Source organism: Notamacropus eugenii, chromosome 1 (genome assembly GCF_028372415.1).
Source record: "Notamacropus eugenii isolate mMacEug1 chromosome 1, mMacEug1.pri_v2, whole genome shotgun sequence".
NCBI lineage: Eukaryota > Metazoa > Chordata > Mammalia > Diprotodontia > Macropodidae > Notamacropus > Notamacropus eugenii.
This window is the reverse complement of record NC_092872.1, coordinates 753,464,880-753,487,184: the sequence shown is the minus strand read 5'-3', so window position 1 is coordinate 753,487,184 and position 22,305 is coordinate 753,464,880. Positions and strand designations below refer to the sequence as shown.

General features: G+C 39.6%; 1 pseudogene; it reads right to left on the bottom strand.

Moving 5' to 3' along the window:
* Positions 1-1,172: 1,172 nt before the first annotated feature.
* Positions 1,173-22,305, bottom strand: part of LOC140520559 (TBC1 domain family member 13 pseudogene) — a 39,044-nt pseudogene continuing 17,911 nt past the window's right edge.

Here is a 22,305-nt window from a genome sequence, read left to right as displayed (position 1 = left end):
AACAACTGACCCCAGTGCGAATATCCTGGTGATCCCAGTCTCCTCATTATTTGGTACCTGTCCCCAAGTCAGTATAAGCTAATAATTCTAAGCTATTTTCCTATTAAGAACTCTTATCTCAAGTTAAAATCTTGGATCTGAATTGAAGAAACAAAATGCATTGCTTTCCACAGGCACTGCGTCCCTATCTCCCATCTCTGAGCCCTTTCCAGGCAAGTGGTAAGGGATCTAAAGACAAAGAGACCTCAAGGAGGAGAGGCAAGAAAGGTTTTCTCAGTGGTGTTAGGTCTCAGACATCCATAGGGCAAAACTTAATGACTCTTGGTCTGCAACATAGAGATCTTTAATTGAGCAGTGAAGGAACTAAATTCTGCCAGACTCAGAAAACAATGGTCCTGCCAAAACACGGTTAACAGAGGTTTGAAGGTGAGGAGCTCAAGGGTGCAAGAGACTTCCAAAGTCCTGAATCTGTGCAGTCATGCAAGCAAAGTCTAAACTCCCTATCACTGCATTGTCCTTGGCTGCCTGGAAATGGGGTCTTAGTGTCATCAGGTGCTTCACTACCTGGGGATTCTTTTCAACTAATTTCTTTGATAAAATTGGTGGAGAAAATATCCCTGAAATAAGGCAAAAGAGAAGAGTGAAAGAGAGAGGGAAGAAAGAAACACTGAGAGCAAAAAGAAGCTCCTCTTTATCAGCCTCTTGGTTCTTGCTAGTGTTGCTTTCTCAGTGAAGGAGCTTTCAAAGCATCTGCCAGGAGGAAGAATGATGGGTCTCTGGACAATTCTTTACTTCCCCACCCCCATGACATATGGTGAGGAAGATTCAGAAGCAAGAAAGCAATAGTTGTGATCCCCAGCAGCAGGACTGAGGAAAAGATAGGGAGGCAGAAATATGAAGGGACCCTTATCAACCTCCAGGCAGACCTTCCAAACAGAAGTCTTCCAAAGAAAGTGAACCTGTCTGGCTTCACTCCTGAAATGGCCTGGAGGAAATAGATCAAAGAGTGTGGAGCAGTGGTGGAGATTTGAGAAGAGAATGGGAGACAGATAATGAAAAGTCAAACTAAGAAAATAAAATACAATTGTAAAAGAATGGAGCTTCTTAGGAGGTGCTGATTAGGTCATGTGGATGAGTGACACCTGGAGCAGGATATTCAATCAGCTTGAACTTTATTGCCCCAATAACTGCAAGCAAAGTGGGGGCATCTGGGAGTCTCCAAGGCTTGATTCAGATTCAGCCCTGACCACTGGGCCTTTCCTTAGGTAGGTGGAGTCCTGAGCCTCCCTGCTACCAGCCTGCTTCAAGTCCTGGAGCTACTCAGTTTTCTATAAGATGTGATGAACATTTGTGATGGGGTAATCCTGAAGCAGCCTCATGTTCAAGGTGAAGTCTCCTCCCGATAACTGCTCCCAGATCAATATCAACATGGCACAGGAGACAAGGAAGAGGAAGTGAAATCGGTTGTCATCAGCGAAGAGGGTATCTCAAATGCAGATGACATCAGGAAGCAGGAACTCCTGGGACAGCAGCAGCATCAGCCATCAGAAAGCAAAGAACTTGATGTTCTGCTTTTGCAGATTCAAGTAGAGCTCCACATCTTCTTCTTCAGGGTAGAGTACACCTTTTCCGTTTTGTAGGTGATGCCACACTGGGAATCATCCAGGCTTTTGATGAAGTTGTCCCGGATCTCAAACATCAGGTTGGTGAAGCAGAAAAATATGTCTGCCTTGGAATGTTCTTTACATTCACTACTGGGATCTGAAGCAAAGGCCTTAGTAGAGAGACCTCATAATTTCATTCATATCCTGGACGTAAGCAATGCCTGGATTCAGCTTCTCATAGATGAATGGAATTTGCTGTACCACTTCCCAGTGGGCTTCACAACCATTGGGCAACACTTGATGCTCACTTAGTGAATTTTGGGTTGGACTCTTATGAGGTAAACTCATATTGGTGACTGCTCTGTTTTTTGCACTGATTTTGAAGTAGTCTGCTCCATGTGCTTGCAAAGAGTTTTGAATTCATTCTGAGGGTCCAGGATGAGGAGGCATGGGTAATCTGTAGGCCTCTGGAAAAAGGACATGTCTGGACACAGCCTCCAGGCATCTCTGTCTATCTGCAGTAATACCTCATTGTTCTTGAAGTAGGTGTTCAACCGACTATCAGGGTTTGGATTGAGTGGATGATCTTCAAAAGTGACATTCTTTCTAGATACACCCAGGTTAATTTTGGCTATGCCAGACTGACTGATCATTTCTTTCAGGAACTGGGAATACAGCTCTGTCTGCTTGGCCAGGATCAAGGTCCATGAGGCCCTCTCCAAGGGGAGGTAGTTCAAAAGAATCTTCCAGTAAAGGCAGTGCAATCTACCCCCACAAGGAATCCCACTGAAACTGAGTTCTGGAAGCTTCCCCAGGGCAATTTTGGACTCCCTCAGGGCATCCTGGAAATCTCCAGTTCAGCTCTGGTGCTGACTGGATGTCAGCACAACAAAATCTTAAGAAACATTTCTTTCTATTCTTTTTTTTTTTTTTTGATAAAATAGAGCTACAGGAATGATTGATCCCAATAACGGGACAGAATGAGTTTGGAGCAGAGGTTGGTACAGTGAATAGAACACTGGATCTCCAGGCAGGAAGACCTGAGTTCATATTCTACATGAGACAATTATTAATGGCATAACTCTACTCAGGTCATTTGATTTTTGTTTGTTTTAGTTTCATTATCTGTGAAATGGGGATAATAATAGCACTTATTTCGCATTTTAGAAAAGTTATATAGCTATATAAATAGTAGTTATTATTTTTAGCTATTATTAATAGGAAATAAATGGTTTTCTTTCCATTTTTCTTCATCATGACCCCATTTGAGGTTATATTCACAAGATACTAGATCATTGTATTGCTGAGAATAGCTAAGTCATTCACAGTTGATCATCATAAAATTTTGCTGTCACTATGTACAGGGCTCTCCTGGTTCTGTTTATTTCACTTTGCATCAATTCATATACGTCTTCCTAGGTTTTGGAAAGTCATCCATCCAGCTCATTATTTTTTATGGCATGATAGTGTTTCATCACATTTATATACTCCAGCTTACTCAGCCATTCCCCAATTGATAGGCATCCCCTCAATTTCTAATTCTTTGCCACTACAAAAAGAGCCACCATTTATAAATTTTGTACAGATACATCCTTCTCTTTTAAAAATCTTTTTGATGGTGGCCAAAAACTGGAAATCAAGGAGATGCCTATCAATTGGGGAATGGCTGAGCAAGTTGTGGTATCTGAATGTAATGGAATATTATTGTGCTATAAGAAATGATAAGCAGGAGGACTTCAGAGAGTCCTGAAAAGACTTATATGAACTGATGCTGAGTAAAAGGAGCAGAACCAGGAGAACTTTGTATACAGCAACAACCACACGATGTGAGGAGTTTTTCTGGTAGACTTAATCCTTCATAACAATGCAAAGACCTAAAAAAATTCCTAATGGACTTTTGAGCAAAACACCTTCCACATCCAGAGAAAGAACTATGGATTTGGATCACAGAATTAAGCAGACCATTTTCTTTTGTATTATGCTTTGTTTGGTTTTGTTTTATGGTTTCTTCCATTAATTTTAATTCTTCAATTCAACATGACTAAGGTGAAAATGTATTTAATAGGAATGTATGTGTAGAACCCATATAACCTATAACATATATATATATATATATATATATATATATATATATATATATATATATATATATATATATATATATATATATATATATATATATATATATATATATATATATATAGTGTTCTACAGTATGAAAGTGACTGTAGAACACTAAAAACAAATAAAATTAAAAAGGAATATAAAAAAAATAAAATCATTTTGAGATACAGACCTAGTAGTGGTAGTTCTGAATCAAAGAACATGCAGTCTTAGAGCCCTTAGGCAGAAGTCCAAATTGCTTTCCAAGATGATTGGATCAGTTCATAACTCCAAAGCAAGTTTGATTTTAATGATACTGAATAAATTAATTTAGGTACAATTTTCATTTTTATTATGTTGACTCAGCCTACCCATCAGCAATTAATATTTCTCCAATTGTTTTTATCTGACTTTATCTGTGTGAAATTTTTTTGCCCCCCTCCCTAAATTCCAATCTCTCTCTCTCTATTTCTCTCCCCCCCTTTCCCACTCCTCTCTTTCCTCCCCTTTTGACTTGCCAATACTTTACGCTTTCCCTAACAATCACTTAATTGTGCTGCTGCTTCCTCAAAGTATTATCCTTTACCACTTTGAATTTTTACAACCAAACTTCTAAAATGAATTAAATAATTGGAGATCTGAAAGAGGTGATCTAGCTCATTGTCTACATGAAAGACATGCTCTCCCATCCCCACTCCCCATGGTGCTGAAAAAGCTGTTGTCAAGCCTTTCTTGCAGATATCCAATACACCAATTCTGAAGGCAACCCATTACCTCTGTGTTAGCTATGTATGAATCCTTCCTTTTTTAGAATTTTTAGAAAGGTTTTCTTTTTTTCTTGTTTATCTGTGTATTCCCCCTGACAGCAAGCCCAAATTAGCCTCTTTTCTTTTTCTACCTACTGCTCCTGGTTCACTTTGGGTCCAATCCAGCACACCTAATCTCTCTCCTCTCTGTGACAACCGTTCAGATATTGGAAAAAGCCTCCTTTGTACCCCTGAGTCATCTATTCTCCTGGCAAAATGAAAATAGTCTCTACGTGTTCTTCTTCACCACCCACTCATTCCTGAATGATTTATAATATGGCTTCCTGACCCCATCACTTTATTAAAACCATTTTCCAAAAGGTCACCAGTGATCTCATAACCACAAGATCAGACAGCCTCTGCCCAATTCTTATCCTACTTGACCTGTTATCACTTTAGAAACTGTTTATTATTCTCTTTTTCCATACATATTCTCCTTTAACTTCTTAGAGATTCATCTTTTCTTGTCCTCACACTTGGCCAGCTCTTTCTTTTAACAGTCTGTCCTGGGTTTATCATTCAATTCTAGATGGGTTTATCATTCAATTTTAGACAATTATGTTTGACCCATAATTGTCACTTTTTGCCCTCTTCTATTCTTCTTCTATACGTATGATTGATGAGGTCCATTCCAACCCTCAAATTCTTTCACCTCATGCATTATCTTTTCAAATGTCATTTAACAAATATGTATTACTTAGCTATTATATGCCACAGACACATTACTATGTATTAATACTATTTCTTCTCCTTCTTCTTCTTCTTCTTCTTCTTCTTCTTCTTCTTCTTCTTCTTCTTCTTCTCCTCCTCCTCCTCCTCCTCCTCCTCCTTCTTTTTCTTCTTCTTTGCCTTCTTTATCTTCTTCTCCTCCTCCTCCTCCTTCTTCTTTTTCTTCTTCTCCTCTTCTTTTTTCTTCTTCTTACTTTTCTCCTCCTCCTCCTCCTCCTCCTCCTCCTCCTCCTCCTCCTCCTCCTCCTCCTCCTCCTCCTCCTTCTCCTTCTTCTTCTTCTTCTTCTTCTTCTTCTTCTTCTTCTTCTTCTTCTTCTTCTTCTTCTTCTTCCTCATACATTATCTTTCAAATGTCATTTAACAAATATGTATTGATTGGGCTATTATATGCCAGAGACACGTTACTATATTCCAAGTCCTGGGCAAAATACTACCACTGCTACCATCTCTACTAATATTAATACTATTTCTTCTTCTTCTGCTGCTGCTGCTATAACTATTACTGTCGGGGCTGCTGCTTCTCCTTCTCCTCCTTCTCATAATAATAAATAAAAGTTATTTTTTGAGTAGCTAAAAACCTATATAAACAATCCTACTCTATCTCCTTGACTATTTTCCAATACTGCCAATTACTTGCTGAATAACTTCAAACATAAGTCTAATTGACATCCCCAAATCAGCACATCAAAACTTGAAATGGTCATCTTCTTTCATTAATCTGTTTTTCCTTCTCTTTTTATGGACTTCTTCTGGACCAGTTGTATGGAACTGCAGAATAGCTTAGCTCTGAATTCAAACAATTCAAAATTAGTGACTCTCCCCTGGTTTTCCTCCTACCTATATGATCACTCCTTAGTCTTTCATTTTCATCTCAGTCAGTATTGTTAATTGTGGATATCATACAGGGTTATGACCTGGGCCTTTTCTCTATGTTATACTCCAGTCTTGCATTTCCAATAGTATTTCAGATATTTTCAACTTGATGACCAGTAGACATCTTAAACTCAAAATATTCCAAACAGAATTCATTATCTTTCCCCCAAACCCTTTCCTTTTCCAAATTTACCTATTAGTGTAAAGGTTTCCACCATCTTCTCAGTCATCCAGGCTCCCAACATCATTTTCATCCTCAACTAACTTCTTACTTCTCAGCCCATATGTCCAATCTATTGCCAAGAAATGTCAGTTTTGCTTTGGTAGCATCTCTCTCATAAATGCCACCTCAGAGGCAACTAGGTGGTGCAATGGATAGAGTGCTGCCTCTGGAATCAGTAAAACCTGATTTAAAAATATGAAATAAATATTTAGTAGCTGTATAGTCCTAGGAAAGTCTGTTAATTGCTATTGGTCTCAGTTTCCTTAATTGTAAAATGTGGCTCATAGTAGCACCTACCTTACTGGGTTGTTATGAGCATCAAGTGACATGACAATTGTAAAGCCTCACCACAGCACGTAGTACGTAGGGAGTAGTTAATATATGGCTATTGCCCCCTTTCTTCCTCTGAAGCTACTTTTACCTGTGTAAGATATCTCATCACCTTCACTCAGTGAAAACTAAGGCAAACATGGTTAAATAACTTGCCCAAGGTTACACAGCTAGGAAGAGTCTGAAACTGGATTTGCACTCAGGTCTTCCTGACTCCAGGCCCAGAACTTTATTCACTGTGCATCCAAGCTGCCCAGAAGAATGATAATAATAAAGATTAACCTTAAAAGTCTGACCTGTCTATGTGTTTTTAAACAGAGGGCTGGATGTCAAACATTTTCCATAGCATTGCCACTTACAATCAGAAACTATTAGATCTAGGAATATGAATACAGAAGACAGAATGTTAAGGTTGGAATGTCCTTAGAATACAAAAAATTAGAGCTGGGAGGGGCTTTAGAATATAAAACACTGAGAACGAGGGAAGTATTTTCCCTTTCACTTGATAGGAATTTTTTTCAGTCATACTTATGCCTACATCATCTCCTAAATTAGAGTGCAATGTCCTTGAGGGCTAGGATTTGTGTGTGTGTGTGTGTGTGTGTGTGTGTGTTTTGTCTTTGTATCCCTATGACTGACCACAGCACCTGACACAGAGCACCATGGTCATAGGATTGAAAGGGATTTCAGAGGGTATCTGGTCTCATGCTTTTATATTACAAATAAGGAAACTGAGATGAAGAGAGGTTAAGCAACTTGTCATAATCTTTAACTAAATGCTTGCTAATTGATTGAATAATTGATTAGCACCTTTGAGATTCATTGCATACTATTTCTTACACTCAATCTAGTTTGCAGCCAAAATGGCCTGTTTGCTCTTCCATATGCAGGATGCCATCTCCCAGTTCCATGTCTTTGCACAGACTGTTACTCATGCTTCGAATGCCCTAAAACCCTTTATCTGTTTCCTTCAAGGCTCATTTCAAATACTATCTCCTATGAGAAGCAGAACCTGATTCTCAACCTTCAAAAGAACACAAAATAAAACATTTTCATTTTATATATTTTTGTATCTACTTGGCCATGTATTTCTTTCTATCTTTCCTCCCCTGTTCCTTCCTCCCCCCACCCACCCCAAGTGCAAGATTCTCAGATACCTAGTTGATTTCATTTCTGTCTTCTGTATTCTCATGGCTAGCCAAGTTCCTGACCCATATTAGGCTTTTAATAAATGTACAGAATCCTAAATTTGAAAGTTTGAAGTGACCTCATTGGTTATTATTGTCATCATTGTCATCATCATCATCATCATCATCATCATCATCATCATCATCATTAACTACATTTGTAAGCATGTACCATGCATCTACGATGTGTTAGGCACTGTGCTGATGATGTATGATGAGGAGGCAGAGAAGGGTAAAAGACAATCCTTTCCCTCAAGGAGATCCCAGTCTAATGGGGGAGATAACATGCCAACAATTGTGAACTGACAAGGTTAATTCAGGATAAATTGAGGGGAGAACCTCAGAGGAAAGTCAGTAGTATTAAGAGAGATTGAAAAAGGGATCTTGGGGAAAGTGAAACATGAGTCAAGTCCCACCAGGGCAGCCAGAAGGCAGAGGTGAGAAGGGAGCACATTTCCAGGTGAAAGGAAACATCAGTGACAACGCCTGGAAGATGAAGTGACGAGTTGTGTATAAGAACCACAAGGAGATGAGTGGAGCCTGATGAGACAGTGTGTAGAGGGGAGGAAAATAGAAGTCTGAAAAGGTAGAAAGGGATCAGGCTGGGAAGTCTGCAATAGTCAGAAGGGATTTGATATTTGTTCCTGAGAGTATAAGGATTCACTGGAGTATATTAAATAGATGAGTGACATAGTTAAGACCTGTGTGCTAGAAACAGCAATTTGACACTTGGTAGTGCTTCTTAAATTGTGAATCATGACCTCATATGGGGTCATAAAAATGGCAACAGTGAAAGGTTTCTGAATGCATATCAACCAAAAATTAACTGAAAATGAAACATAATAAATCTGAAAATTTCTGCCAGCATTTGCCCATGTTGTATCATGAAATTTCACTATAGCCTTGGTTCTGAACACAAAGCATGCACACTTTGTACTGTGCATGACCTCAGGTCCTGCAACACCAACAATACTAAAGAAATGCGTAAAGAGAGCATAAGTGCAAAAAAGTTTAAGAAACCCTGAACCAGAGAATAGGTTGGAATGGTGAAACACTTGAAGTAGGAAGACCAGCCAGCAGGCTGTGGCAATGATCCAGTCATAAAGTGATGAGGGCTCACATCAGAGTGGTAGCAGTGTCAGAGGAAAGAAGGGAAGCATATAGGAGACATTTTGTAAAAGTTGATATAAAGCACAACAGAGTAGATTGAGGAAGTGGTGGATGTGAGTGGGGAGAGAAGGGAAGGGGAGGGGAGAAAAGGGGAGAGAAGGTTTCAAGTCTGGGTTATTAGGGGGATGGTGGTGCCCTTGATGGTAATAGAGAATTGTAAGAGTATAAGAAATTCCAACTATAACACACTTAACTAGGGGCCATCTACACTTTGATTTCAGACCTCCAATGAAGAGGGACATGCCAGTTCTCAAAACTGGCGTTTCCAAACCAGGACACCTCTAATTTTCAGGATTTTTTTCTGACATCCAACCCAAACTGATATCTGCAAATTTTTATCCATTTCTTCTTTAACCTTTAGAGACCAAATAAAATAATTTTTCTCTCTCCTCCACAGGTCATCCCTTCAAATATTTACACACCGTAATAATACCCTCCTTGTATCTTCTATGCACCAGATTGAATATCTCAACTTCTTTTAAGAGATCCTCATATGGCATAGATTCAAGGAATTTCCATTCTTTTGGAGAGTGGTATATGGAGAGGGCTACCTGTACGTAGGTTGGTAAATATAAAATTTATATGAAGTAAATGAAAAATAAAGAGGGCAGCATGTAATACTAACAACTAGGAGAAATGAAGGAAGTTCTTCTGTAAAAGTTGATATATGAGATAAGCCTTGCAGGAATATAGGGATTCTAAGTGATGAGGATGAGGAGGGAGAACATTCCAGGCATGGGCAATAGCCTGGATAAAGACATGGAGCCTGGGGACTACGGAGATGAAAGGATGATGAAAACATGCATCCTTGAAATATTAAATTCAGCATTTTACTATAAATGCTTATCCCTTTGTTTTCCTATTGGGAAAGAGCCTTGCTCAACACATCTCTGAACAATAACTCTGAAAAATGAACCCTACGGAGAAAGCCATTGGCATTCTCCATCTTATTCCCCATCCCCAATGGGCTGTCGTCACTAATGTTCACATTGGGGAAACAAGAGTGGAGGCAAGAGGAAAGAAATTATTAGTTTGAGAGATTGGTCAGCAGCTTAAGAAAGTGACTGATGACATGTTCTCTTCTATTTGGCCCTGGCAAGGACCTAATAGAAATGAATTAGATGCCATATTGAAGAATGAGCTCTCATATTTCTATAGTGCCTTTAAAAGTTTTATCAAATATTTTCTTCCCAAGAACCCTGGGAATTACTATAGATAGGTCAGGTATCCCTATTTGAAAATTAGGAAAATAGGTTTAGAGAAGGGTAATTATTTCTCCATAGTCACAGGGTAAATGAGTGACAGAGAAAGGAACGTTGATTGTTTGGGATTCTGTCTGACTCTTTCTCTTCTATCCTGTATGACCTCTCTGAACCTTAGTTTCTCCTGCTTGTAGAACACAGACACAGAAATGTCACAGCAGGGGTGACAGTGGATTAGATTTAGAGTCAGGAAGACCTAAATTTAATGCTGCCTCTGAAAATGCTGTAGGTGGAGGTTCCTAGGGAAGTCATTGTATCTCTATATATCTCCAGCCCCTCAATGAGCTCCCTCTCTTCTTTTAGCATGAAGATCAGGTGTTCCCTTCCGCATGAAATCTTTTTTGGGCCATCCAGTTGTTAGTACCCTCCTTAAATTACCTTATCAATAGTTGGTAGTCAATAAACACTTATTTTGTGTCTACTATGTGCCAAGCGCTGTGTATTTAACTACTTTGTGTGTGTATATATATATATATATATATATATATATGTATATATATATATACACACATGCATATGTATGCATTTGTGTATGTACATGTATGTGTATATATGTATGCACACACATATACCTATATGCATACAAATGAGAATATATGTATATGTATGTATATATATATGTGTGTGTATACACACACACACACACACACACACACAAAGAAGAAGAAATGTATGGGAGACAAAAGATATTAGACTGATCATCAAAATGAAGGTTTATAGAGCTGTTGTGCTGTCTTCACTGTTGTGCTGACTTCCCTGTTGTATGACTTTGAAATGTGGACAGTCTACCAGTGCCATGTCAGGAAACTGAATCACTTCCATTTGAACTGTCTTAGGAAGATTCTGAGGATCACCTGGCAGGATAAGGTACCAGGCACTGAGGTCCTAGCTGGAACTAAACTGCCAAGCATTCAAACTATGCTTCAGAGAGCATGACGCCGATGGGCTGACCACGTTTTTCAAACATAAAACATACACTTGCCAAAAAGAGTATTTTATGGAGAACTCACATATATAAAATGGATAATCTTGATTGTATAAAATTAAAAAGTTTTTTCACAAACAAAGCCAATGCAACCAAAATTATAAGAAAATCAGAAAATTGAGGAAAAACATCTGCAACAGGTTACTCTGACAAAGCCATCATTTCTCAAAGATATAGAGAACTAAGTCAAATTTGCTAAAAATACATGTTATTCTCTAGTTTATAAATGGTCAATTAATATGAACAGGCTATTTTTAGACAAGGAAATCAAAGCTACTATAGACAATGCTCTAAATCACTAATTGATCAAAAAAATGCAAATTAAAACAACTCTGAGGTACCACTTAACACTTATCACAGTGGATTTTGTGACAAAAATGGAAAATGCTGAACATTGGAGTGGATGTGGGAAAATTGGGACACTAATGCACCGTTGATGGAGTTGTGAACTGATCCAATCACTCTGGAGAGCAATTTGGAAGTATGTTCATAGGGCTATAAAACTGTGTATACCTTTTGATCCAACAATAACACTTCTGGGTCTATTTCATAAAGACATCCAAAAAGGGGTTAGAAGGATCTGTTCATACAAAAATATTTACAGCAGCTCTTTTTGTGATGGCTAAGAATTAGAAATCAAAGTGATGCCTATCAATTGGGGAATATCTAAAGCAGTTGTGGTTATGATTGTGAAGGAATATTATTGTACTACAAGAAATGACAAGCAGGATGATTTCAGAAAAACCTAGAAAAATGTACATGAATTACTTACATGAAGACTTGCATGATGCATAGAGACATAAACAGAAACAGGAGGATGTTGTACACAGTAATAGTAGTATTGTTTGATGAACTGTGAATCACTTAGCTATTCTCAGCAATACAATGATCCAGGACAATCCCAAAGGACCAATGATAAAGCATCCTATCTGCCTCCAGAGAAAGAATGGATATTGATTGAATATAGACTGAAGGATACCATTTTTTTCATATTTTCTTTCATATATTTTCTTTTATTCATGTCTTTTTGTACAAAATGACTAATATGGAAATGTTTTACATAAGTGCACGTGTATAGCCTAGATCTGATTGCTTATTGTCTTGGGAGGAGGGAGGCAGGAGGAAACGAATTTGAAAATCAAAACCTTAAATAAAAATGTGTAAAAAGTAAATGTATGGAAACCTAACGCCAGCTATTGTGGCATCAGGGATGGTAGTCATGGGCTGGTGGGATTCTCCCTTTCTTGAAATGAGTAAAAAAATTTTCAAACAATCCTCCGTTATAGCATAAATGGCCAATCACATTCAAGTCATATAATTTCCCTTCTTTTTCCCCATATCTAGAAAAAGACAGAAAAAAGACAAAAAATGTTCAATCTCTTTCTCTCAGAACTCTAGAATTCATAGCAGACTAGTTCTTTAAGCAGGCTGTCTCCTCCACATACCTTCTTCCCAACCAATCACCCCTGCACAAAGTAACTGACAAACGGTGAATTCAGCACGACTATGAGCTTTCTGTGTCTTATAAATATATGTTGGAAATGACTCATATTCGGAAGTCCATGGAATCTTCACTTCTCTCTCCAGCCAGCTGATAACTTCTCCTTGTCTTGGCTTACAACTAGGATTGAATGAAACCTTTCACTGATTTGTACCATAAACTAAAAATAGTTACTTTTCTTGGAAGATGCTACTGTGTTTTATGTATTTATAGCTAGCTAGATAGCTTTGTTTCAACAAAGTTTAAAACAGATTTTAGGGATTATTATTATCATCATCTCCTAAAAATTAACATGCTTCCATAAGGAATATATATCCATATTTATGTATATGTATATGCCCACTATGTTAATAAATTAGAAAGTTTAACATGATCATATTGTACATTTAATTTTTTATCTTCATATTACAGAATTTCATAGTTGGAAGGAAAATTAATTGGTTAGATCAAGTTGCACCTTGAGAATTTTACACAGAGTTGTTGCACAGAGCTGCACGGAGAATTTTCTCTATACCACTTGTGGCAAGTAAGCATCCAAATTGCCTTACTTTAGTGAGAGGGAAGCATCTATCACTTCTATTCAAGTCAAGTCAAGTCATTTATGGAACTCCTACTCTGGACCAAGCACAAAGAAATCTGTCTAAGTCCTGGGAATACCAAGAAAATCAAAAGAGAGTGTTTGCGGTCAGGGAAAGACCATGTAGGCAATCATTTACAAAAGATATATAGAGAGCATTCACAGATACTCAACAGAGGGAAGACACTCACATGAAGGAGGAAAGGCTTCTTGTAGAAGTAAGAATCTTACCTGAGACTGGAAGGCAGCTAGGGAAGCAAATACTTTCTAAACTGTCATGCTTGGCTGTGCTTCCTTCTAGACTTATTCTGATTATCTTCTGTACATTTAAAGCAAAGGTGGGATAATTTAACTGGCCTTATTTTTTTCATTTTTAATTTTAGTATTGCTAAACTTCACCTTCACTTCTATTCCCCCAAATTAAAATGGAGATAAAATATAATAGATATATAAAATATAACAAAAATTGGATAATTAAACAAAAATATCAATAGTATTTTCATGTTCAGAAATATGTGTCTCTTTTTGCAACTTGTGTGCAACATCTTTGTCAGAATATGCGTAAAATGTTTCATCAATGACCCTGGGGCATCATGGTTGGCTGCTTCATTAATCAAAGTTCTTGAATGTTTCAGTTTATTTTTTTTTTCTTTACAAAGTTGTACTTGTCTAAATTCACTCATAAAAAAGATAAGAAAAATCTTCTTGAATGGAGGAGAAAAGGGAGGAGGTGAGAGAGGAAAAGTGAAGCTTACTCTCTTCACATATGGCTTAAGGAGGGAATAACACACTCATTCAATTTGGTATCAAAATCTATCATACACTACAGGAAAGTGTGGGAGAAGGGGACAAGTGGGGTGAGGAGGATGATAGAAGGGAGGGCAAATGGGAGAAGGGAGTAACTAGAAGCAAACACTTTTGGGAAGGGACAAGGTCAAATGAGAGAATAGAATAAAGAGGGGACAGGGAAGGATGGAGGACAATATAGTCAGTCTTACACAACATGACTATTATGGAAGCCTTTTGTAAAATGACACATATATAGCCTGTACTGAATTGGTGCCTTCTCAGTGAGGATGGGTAATGAGGGAGGGAGGGAGAGAAGTTGGAATTCAAAGTATTAGAAACAAATGTTGAGAATTGTTCTACCTTGCCCTACAAGAAAAGAGAGAAGATGGCAATAAGGGCTGGGTGGGGTGTAATAGAAGGGAGGGCACACTGAGAAAAGTGGTAATTAGAATGCAAGGTGTTATGGGATGGGGGGAGGGGAGAGATAGGGAGAAAAATTGGAACTCAAAATTTTGGGGAAATGAATGTCGTAATCTAAAAATAAATAAATAATTAAGCAAATAAATAAAGAGATAAAGTAAGTCATATTTCCTATTCAGCTCCGGTCTTTTCATCAAGAATGCTTGAAAATCCTCTATTTCATTGAAAGACCAATTTTTCCCCTGAAGTATTATACTCAGTTTTTCCGAGCAGGTGATTCTTGGTTTTAATCCTATCTCCTTTGACCTCTGGAATATCATATTACAAATCCTGCTATCCCTTGGTTGCTACATCTCGTGTTATCCTGATTGTACTTCCACAATACTTAAATTGTTTCTTTCTGGCTGCTTGCAATATTTTCTCCTTGACCTGGGAACTCTGGAATTTGGCTACAATATTCCTAAGGATTTTCCTTCTGGGATTCCTTTTAGGAGGTGATCAGAGAATTCTTTTCTTTTCTATTTTACCCCCTGGTTCTAGAATATCAGGGCAGTTTTCCTTGATGATTTTTGAAAGATGACATCCAGGCTTTCTTTATGATCGTGGCTTCCAGGTAGCCCCATAATTTTTAAATTTTCTCTCCTGGATCTATTTTCCAGGTCAGTTGTTTTTCCAATGAGATATTTTTTATTGTCTGCTATTTTCTAATTCCTTTGGCCTTGTTTTATAATTTCTTGATTTTTCATAAAGTCGTTAGCTTCCATTTGCTCCATTCTAATTTGTAAGGAATTATTTTCTTCAGTGCGTTTTTGGACCTCCTTTTCCATCTGGCCGATTCTGCTTTCAAGACATTCTTCTCTTCATTGACATTTTGGACTTCTTTTGTCATTTGGGTTAGTCTATTTTTAGGTACTATTTTCTTCAGTATTGGGGGGGTGTCTCCTTTAGCAAGCTGTTGTCTCAATTTTCATTCTTTTCTTGCATCACTCTCGTTTCTCTTCCCAATTTTTCCTCCACTTCTCTTACTTGATTTTCAAAATTCTTTCTGAGTTCCTCCATGGCCTGTAACCAAATTACATTCCTCTTGGAGGTTTTGGATGTAGGAGTTTTGACTTTGTTTTCTTCTTCTGTTTGTATATTTTGATATGCCTTGTCACCAAAGTAAGATTCTGTAGCCTGAGATTTTCATTTTTGCTCATTTTCTCAACAATTTTTTTGACTTTTGAGCTCTTTGTCAAGGTAGTTCTCTGCTTCCAGTGGGGGTGGGTGGTGCATTGTCAGCTACTTGATTGCCCCACAATCTGTGGATCTAGAGTTCTAGAAAGATTTGTTCCTGTCTTTCCTGCAGTTACCATGGCTTCCTCCACCCCTTCTGCTGCCCTGAGCCTAGGGCCAGAACATTCTCCTCTCCCACACAGGTCCCACAGGTTTTTTCCACTGATTTTTCAATTTGTCCTCAGTGTTTTGGGGTCATGAAGTCTGGGAACCACCACAGGTGCCAGAGATTCAGCCTCCCCAAGGCCTGCTGAGGTCCTGTCTGTGCTGGAGCAGTTCACACTATGTTCTGCTTCCATGGTGCACAATAGATGATACCCATGGACCTTCCAGGCTGTCTTGGGCTAGAGATTTGCTTCACTTTGCCATTCTGTGGATTCTGCAACTTCAGAATTTGTTTAGAGTAATTTTTTTACAGGCATTTGTCTGGGCTTGAGGGGAGAGTTCTAGGAAGTGCTTTTACTTTGCCATCTTGGCTCCACCCCCTAAAATCTATTATTAAGTATTTTTTTTAATTTCAATTTATTTTGTTAAATATTTCTGAGTTACGGTTTAGTCTGGTTTGGGCCACACTCAGAAGTCTGGGGCCAAGCCCACAGGCTATGTGCTTGATGCCTCTCTTGAAGGTCCCAACCAGTTTTGATAGACAAGGATCCTCAACTACTGTAATAAGCAATATTACTATTAAGTCATCACAGTATGGAATGCAGTCTTACCTACTGAATAAACAGTCAACAGGGGCCTCTGGGCTTTGAAACACATACACATGGAAAAAGAAGCATGTCAAAACTATTTCTGTCCCCTCAGATCCTCTGGAAGCAGCCTAATTGTCCCCCTGTCTCCCTCCTTGGCTCTTCCCCTTGGCAGTCAGAGAAGTTGGAGCCACTGTATGAAGGATGGACAGAGCTTTTCTGATCTTTCCATCAGTTACCTCTTTATATTACAGCCTGTGCCCACTGGGATTTATGGAAATCTTATTGACAAGATACAGGCTGCTTTGGCAAACAGTGGCTTACAACACCTGGGAACAGGATTTAATTTAGCAGGATGCGAGTGCTTAATGCTTCAAAACAAAATCACAAATAATTTATTACTCTCTGTTGCCCATGGGGATTGTTACAGCTTTATATTCAGATAGTCATATGTGTAATTGACTTAGAGAATTAAAGCTGTGGCTCTGAGTGCAGTAGCTAATGGAGACCTTAATACAATCATTGCTTCTGTGTGTCTATGGAATGTTTGTTTTTGTTCATTTGTTTTTGTAAAGGAAATAAAAAGACATCCAACATGATTCAATACACACATATCTATTTTATATAATCTACTTTTCTAATCTTTTTCTAACTAGTCCCTCCTCCTGCTTCCTTCTTCCCAGAGCCACTCACTACAGATACAGATTGTCAGAGCTAGAGATGACTTTAGATCATGACATATAGAATAGCGGAATTGGAAGACCTAGGAACATAAAATGTCAGAGCTAGAAACGACCTTATTCATGAATTCAGGAAGTGTTTATTAACTGTCTACTATGGGCCAGTCAGTGTCCCAGATGCTAGAGATCCAAAAAGAAAACAAGTGAAACAGTCCCTATCCTGGAGGAGTCTACATTCTCTCTCTCCCTCTTTAATATAAAATCAATACATTGCTGATGATGGATGGAGAGTGCCAACAGTGGAGAGGATCTGCCACATGCTAGATAGAGGGCTGTGCCATATGTGTGTGTATGCGTGTGTATACATATTATATATGTATATGTGTATGTACATATATGTATATATATACACACGCAATGCATTCACTTATGTGTGTGTTCGTCCTTCATTGCCGAAGAAGACCATGCCCTCAGAGAAATAATGACCTGACTTGCACTTGACTTTGTTTTGAGTGAGGGAGGGCTGTGCAGGTCACCAGCCTCACTTCTCCTTCAGAACCATCTGAAACCAGTGACCAGATATTCATGAAGATGACTGGAGATGACCCAGGATGAGGCAATTGGGGTTAAGTGACTTGCCCAAGGTCACACAGCTAGTGAATGTCAAGTATCTGAGGGGAGATCTAAATTCAGGTCCTCTTGACTCCTGCACTGGTGCTCTATCCACTGCACCACTCAGCTGCCCCGTATTTGCATATATACATGTATGTACACATACATATGTTTTATGTGTATGTGTACACTTATACATGAATTCACATGTATACAGGTATATATGTATGCCTGTTGTATGTATGCATGCATATGCACACATGTGCACACATGTAAATACGCACACACATGCACGTGCATCGCAAACATGCGTTCACATGCCTGTACATACACATGCACATGGCATGCATGCACTTACAACGTATATATGCATATGCACGCATGTACATATGTATATGTGCAGACATACACATATATTATGTCTACATGTGTATGTGTGTATGCGTGTACATACATGTGTGTGCATGTGCACATATATGTATGTGTGCATGGGTATGTATGTGTATGCATATACATGTATATGTGTGTATATATGTATGTATGTGTGTATGTATGTTGTATATGTATAAAGGAAAAGTTGGCTTTGCACAATTCCAAATTGAAACACATGACAAATATCTATTGTTTTATAAATGATTTACCTTTAATCTATGTAGGTAACTTTTATCAGAAGTGACCTTGGCCAGGATTTCTAAAGTTTTGATGGATGTTAGGAATTTTTCTTTTTTTTTTTTTAATTAAACTTTTAACCTTTATTTTCACACAATTTTGGGTTACAAATTTTCTCCCCTTTTTTCCCCCTCGCCCCCCCCCCCCCAGACCCAAGTTTTCTAATTGCCCCTGTGACCTATCTGCTCTCTCCTCTATCCTCCCTCCCTGCCCTTGTCTCCGTCTTCTCTTTTGTCCTGTAGGGCCGGATAACTTTCTTGACCCCTTAACCTGTATTTCTTGTTACCCAGTGGTAAGAACATTCCATTTGGTCCTAACACTTTGAGTTCCAACTTCTTTAGCTCCCTCCCTCTCTACTCCTTCCCCTTGGAAGACAGGCAGTTCAATATAGGCCATATCTGTTTAGTTTTGCAAATGATTTCCATACTAGTTGTGTTGTATAATACTAACTATATTTCCCTCCATCCTGTCCTGTCCCCCATTACTTCTGTTTTCTTATGGTCCTTTCCCTCCCCATGAGTGTCGACCTCGTATTGCATTCTCCTCCCCATGCCCTCCCCTCTATCCTCCCCCCCATCCTGCTTGTGCCCCTTTCCCCCACTCTCCTGTATTATGAGATAGGTTTTCCTATCAGAATGAGTGTGCATTATATTCTTTCCTTTAGTGGAATGTGATGAGAGTAGATCTCATGTTTTTCTCTTGCCTCCCCTCTTTATCCCACCACTAATAAGTCTTTTGCTTGCCTCTTTTATGAGAGATAATTTGCCCCATATAACTTCTCCCTTTCTCCTCCCAATATTTCTCTCTCACTGCTTGATTTCATTTTTTTTTCTTTTTTTAGTATATGATCCCATCCTCTTCAATTCACTCTGTGCACTCTGTCTCTATGTATGTGTGCATGTGTGCATGCGTGTGTGTGTGTACTCCCACCCAGTGCTCAGATACTGAAATGTTTCAAGAGTTATAAATATTGTCTTTCCATGTAGGAATGTAAACAGTTCAACTTTAGTAAGTCCCTTATGATTTCTCTTTGCTGTTCGCCTTTTCATGGTTCTCTTCATTCTTGTGTTAGAAAGTCAAATTTTCTTTCCAGCTCTGGTCTTTTCATCAGGAAAATTTGAAAGTCTTCTATTTCATTGAAGGACCATTTTTTCTCCTGAAGTATTATACTCAGTTTTGCTGGGTAGGTGATTCTTGGCTTCAGTCCTAGTTCCTTTGACTTCTGGAATATCCTATTCCATTCCCTTCTATCCCTCAATGTAGAAGGTGCCAGATCTTGTACTATCCTGATTGTATTTCCACAATACTTGAATTGTTTCTTTCTAGCTGCTTGCAATATTTTCTCCTTCACTTGGGAATTCTGGAATTTGGCCACAATGCTCCTAGGAGTTTCTCTTTTTGGATCTTTTTCATGCGGGGTTCTGCGGATTCCTTGAATATTTATTTTGCCTTCTGGTTCTAGAATCTCAGGGCAGTTTTCCTTGATAATTTCGTGGAGGATGATGTCTAGGCTCTTCTTTTGATCATGGTTTTCAGGTAGTCCCAGAATTTTTACATTGTCTCTCCTGATTCTATTTTCCAGGTCAGTTGCTTTTCCAATAAGATATTCCACATTATCTTCCATTTTTCGAATCTGCGCGGTATGTTCTGAGATATCTGTCTTTCTCGAAAAGTCCAAAGCTTCCATCTGTACCATTCCAGATTTGAGAGATCTATTTTTTTCAGTAAGCTTTTGAATCTCCTTTTCCATTTGGTTAATTCTGCTTTTGAAAGCATTCTTCTCCTCATTGGCCCCTTGCACCTCCCTTGCCAGCTGAGTTAGGCTAGTTCTCAAGGTGCCGATTTCAAGATTTTTTTGGTTCTCCTTTAGCAGGGAGCTGATCTGTTTTTCATGCTTCTCCCTTATCCCTCTCATTTCCCTTCCCAGTCTTTCCTCCACCTCTCTAACTTGATTTTCAAAATTCCTCTTGAGCTCTTCCATGGCCCGAGCCCATTGGGTGGGCTGGGACACAGGATCCTCAATTTCTGTGTCTTTGCCTGATGGCAAGCCTTGTTCCTCCCCATCAGAAAGGAAGGGAGGAAGTTTTTTTTCTCCGATAAAGTACCCTTCAATAGTTTTATTTCTTTTCCCTTTTCTTGGCATTTTCTCCACCTAGTGGCCTGACCTCTGAATGTTCTCCTCACATCCACCTCGCCTCCTGGTCCTCCCAGCCAGCATTTGGGGACTGAGATTCTAATGCTGCTTCCCGCCTTAGGATTTTTGGCAGGGGCAGGGCTGCTATTCAGTGTGAGAATTAAGTTCAGGTGCTGAGGTCAGGGGCAGGGCCGCCTCTCTGGCTCAATTCCCTCAGGAGGTTTATGCACAGACCTTCCACAATGGATCCAGGCTCCTGCTCGTTTGGGGAGCCCCCTTCCGCAGCCGCCTCTCAGCCCCCACCTCCCTGGGGGGCCCGAGCCATGGGGGCACCTCACTCCCCTCTCAACCCGCCAAAGAGACTCTCTCACCTACCCCCGTCAGTCACCTGTTGGTGGGGGGGCTTGTGCCGCTGCTGGAGATCCCGCCTCCGGAGCCCTCTCAGAACTGTGTCTCTCGGAGTCGCGGCCGCCGCTGCCGCCACAGGTCTGGGCTGGGCACCGCGTCTGCAGCGCGACGGACCTTTTGCGAGAGGTTTGCAGGTCCCTCTGTGGGTGGGGGGACCCGCGTGGCCGCTGGAGACTCCGTTCCTCAGCCCTCTCGGATCTCTTTCCCACGGTGTGGCTGCCGCGGCAGGGCTGCTCTCCTCTACCCGCCCTGGCGCCCAGTACACGGCGCGAAGGACCCCCCGCGAGAGGTTTGCAGGTCTCTCCGGAACAGAAATCTCCCTCGCTCCAATATTCCGTGGTCTCTGGGTGCAGAATTCGCCCTGGGTTAGTCCCCTCTGCCCTTCTGTGGTTTGTGGGTTCGGAGCTATGTGTATGTGCGTCTTTCTACTTCACCATCTTGGCTCCGCCTCCTAGGAATTTTTCTAATGGTTATTTAGTCATGCTTTATTTGTAATTTCATCAAGATTAAATCAAGGATTGTACCAGAGTAGGCTATTATTCCTGCAAAGGTGACCAAGGGGTTGTAGTGGGAAGGAGACTAAGAAGGTTACAAGGAGACAGACAGGATTTGGACCTGATTTTGGCCCAAATTCAAATCCAAATGCTTTCCTGAAGCTAGAACAGCAATGCCTTTAATAGACTTAATCTAATGAAGCAAAATTCCTTCTGCATATATCACTTTTCTTTTTCTCACTGCCACTCTCTTAATGTAAGCTCTCATCACTAGCCACTTGAACTCTTGTGATAGCCTGTTGGGTGGTCTCCTTACCTGAGATGTGTCCACACACCATCCTCCATTTAGCTGCCAAAATGATTTTCTTAAAGTGTAGGTGTGATCGTGTCATGTCACTTTGTACTCCATAAACTCTAGTGGCTCCTTATTACCCTGAGAATCAGATATAAAATTCTCTGTTTAATCTTTAAAGTCCTTCACTACTAGTCATGTAGTGACCTTTCTAGTTTTTAGACTCCTTCCCACACAATCTGTGATCCTGTGACATTTGCCCTCTTCATGTTCCTCCCACTTAGGCAGCTGGCTAGTGCACAGAGTAGAGTGCTGAACCAGAGCTCAGGAAGACCTGAGTTAAAAGCTGGCTTCTTATACTTACTGGCTGGATGACTCTGGGTTAGGCACTTAATCTCTGTTTGCTTCAGTTCTCTCATATACAAAATGGGGATAATCATAACACCTGCTCCTATGGTTGTTGTGAGGGTCAAATTAGATAACAGCTGTA